The sequence below is a fragment of the Stegastes partitus genome, unplaced genomic scaffold, assembly GCF_000690725.1.
Source record: "Stegastes partitus isolate 25-593 unplaced genomic scaffold, Stegastes_partitus-1.0.2 Scaffold225, whole genome shotgun sequence".
Classification (NCBI taxonomy): Eukaryota; Metazoa; Chordata; class Actinopteri; family Pomacentridae; genus Stegastes; species Stegastes partitus.
The window spans coordinates 194575-197085 of NW_007577956.1; the positions used below are offsets into that span (position 1 = coordinate 194575).

Consider the following 2511-nt stretch of genomic DNA (forward strand, 5'->3'; position numbering starts at 1 on the left):
GATCACAGATAGGATCAACTTTCAGATCAGCCAAAGACACAGCGATTGTCCTGCTTCGGGTTCTTCATGCACCTACACAACTGCTCCATTGCAACTCAGCATCAAGATTTCAAACATCCCTCCCTGCAGTGGAGTTCAGCTGTCTTCTGTCACATTTGTTTTCTGTTGGTTGGTCTGAAAGCAGAATTACACAAAACTACCAGGTGCTGATTCAAATCACTTCTATTTAAAGTTGTGGGATTAGCAGCGGCACAGAGCTGCTCTCTCCAAATGCCCTTCTGGTTACTTTAAAGAATAACAGTGGCAGCAAATCTGTATTTTGCTTTATGACGGTTAAGCTTTGCAAATCATCTCCGTTTCACATGTCTGACAAAATGTGGACGAGGATCCGTGTACTTCAAACGCCCGAGTGTGGCCAGAATCTGGGAGGATATTTTGCTGGATTGGGGACGAGAGCAGATGGATCAGAGTCTTAGCAAAGCAATAAAAGCTGTGCTGCAACGCATCCACTGGCATTTCACTAAATTCCACCATTATCACAAGATGTTGTGGCTCCACCGACGGTGTTGCCGTCACTGTGTCGAACAGGTTGCGTTACTGTAGCTACACGACCGCAGGATGTCTCGCTGTAAACTGAAGCAGTCGATGACAAGCTTCAGTCTTCAACAGTCCTGCATTCTTTCACTTGTGTATTAAAGTAGAGCAGCTCCTGATCACAAAATAGGTCCAAAGCATGTCTGCAGATGGATATTACTACAGCGACAGCATAGTGATCAATATCATCCAATCTGACATGTAAACTGTGTTCCTGATGGATGTAAGCATCTATCCCGACCGTCGTAACGGGCAGGACTGAAATCGATCCCCTTCTGATCACAATTAAAGAGGAACATGCTCCTTGAGTTTCAGTTAGATGCTAACAACTGCATCACGCTGCTTCTTGGCATCAGCGAAAGAGGCTGGATGGAGGGATGCTGGCGCTGGAGGAGGGAGGGAAGGAACGAGGGCCATTGAAGTGAAGGGACGAGGGTGTTTTTGTTCGGCTTGGCAGGTTGGGTTGAGCGATGCTGCAGGCTGGCGTGCCCATATGTCACCACTGCTTCCTCGGGCCCAGCTGTGAGGAGCAAGGGAATATGGTGGGACGGCGTGTGTGTGCGCAAGAAAGTGAAATACAGACAAGTGAGGGAGTGTGTAAGTGTGTGTGTGTGTGTGAGCGTAAGAAATAGAGTGTGTAATGTGCGAAAACTGCAATCCATTATTTCTTAACAGGGCGGCAATCAAACACTGCTGGCTGTCTGACGGTGGGTAGAACACTAAAGCACAAACACGAGAACCTGCAGCAACAACAACCTGGCCATGCATCTGCACAAACACAGAGNGTGTGTGTGTGTGTGTGTGTGTGTGTGTGTGTGTGTGTGTGTGTGAGTCGCCGGCGTTTGCACAAAAACTACTATTTGGTGCTGATGTGTGTCCATCAAAGCAAGGGCACATAAAAATTTAATGCAGACAGCGCTCCACATCAAGCAACTAATATTCGCCGCTACCGCTGTACGGCCGCATCGCATCGGACAGACGAACACACACGAGACGCAATAATCCAGTTAGACGAGCCGAGCAGAAGACGCTTCACATCACAGCATCAGGATTCTGTTTATGAGTCTCTTTATCCAACTTAATCAGGTACAAGCATCATAAATCAGCAGCCGACGCAATTACTCTCCGCTCGGCTACTTGTGCAACCAAAGTGCACAAAACTCGGTGGTGATGCAGCGCCGTCTCACGGCTGACATGCTGCCTGTTGTGATGAAATTACAGAACAACCTCCTCGATGAAAAATATATTAAGAAGCATCCATTCTTCATGAGTCCAGTGAGAGATGCACAGAGCATGTACGGTGTGTAAACCGGCTGAGCTGCTGCTAGTCGGGGCAATGAGAGGTTTCACCGAATATCAGGAGTCTAGTCTCGGTAGTGCCGGTCCAATACGCCGACCCTGATGGTACCACTGGATGGATTACGGGGAAATCTGCACCAAACATTAATTTCTACAAAGAAAAAGAATCGGAGCAGATTTACGCTGAGCTCCAATAACAGGTCAAACACTTTGAATTAGGATAACTTTAAACGAATTCCCATCATCCTCCACTCTGCTGACGATAAAGCTAGCGTAGCATGCTGTGGTGTGAAATGTTAGCTAGCATGCTGTGACAACGCCATCAACATCAACAGGCCTTTTCCACAGCAGACATTTTGACTTCTCATAGCAGGAAACAGGCCACGATGATCGCCGTGCTCCGTGTAAGCTGTGTTTCTGCTACTTTGCATGCTGGCTTTGCTGAAATAGCTTCCTGGATCTGGAACTCAGCCATTGTTAATGTTATTAATTAAAGTCAAAATGTCTGCTGTGCTATTACCTCTGACAGCTACAGAGGATGTGACAACGTGCACAAAGTTACGCTGCCAGTTTCAGCTTTAAAGGCACAATGTCTGCTCCAATGAACAAAAGAGCACA

General features: G+C 47.1%; 1 protein-coding gene across 1 annotated transcript in view; it reads right to left on the reverse strand.

Annotated features, from left to right (window-relative positions):
• The window catches only part of syngap1b (synaptic Ras GTPase activating protein 1b), a 190987-nt gene that overhangs the window by 129593 nt on the left and 58883 nt on the right, over nt 1-2511 (reverse strand). The gene's annotated exons all lie outside the window — the stretch shown is intronic.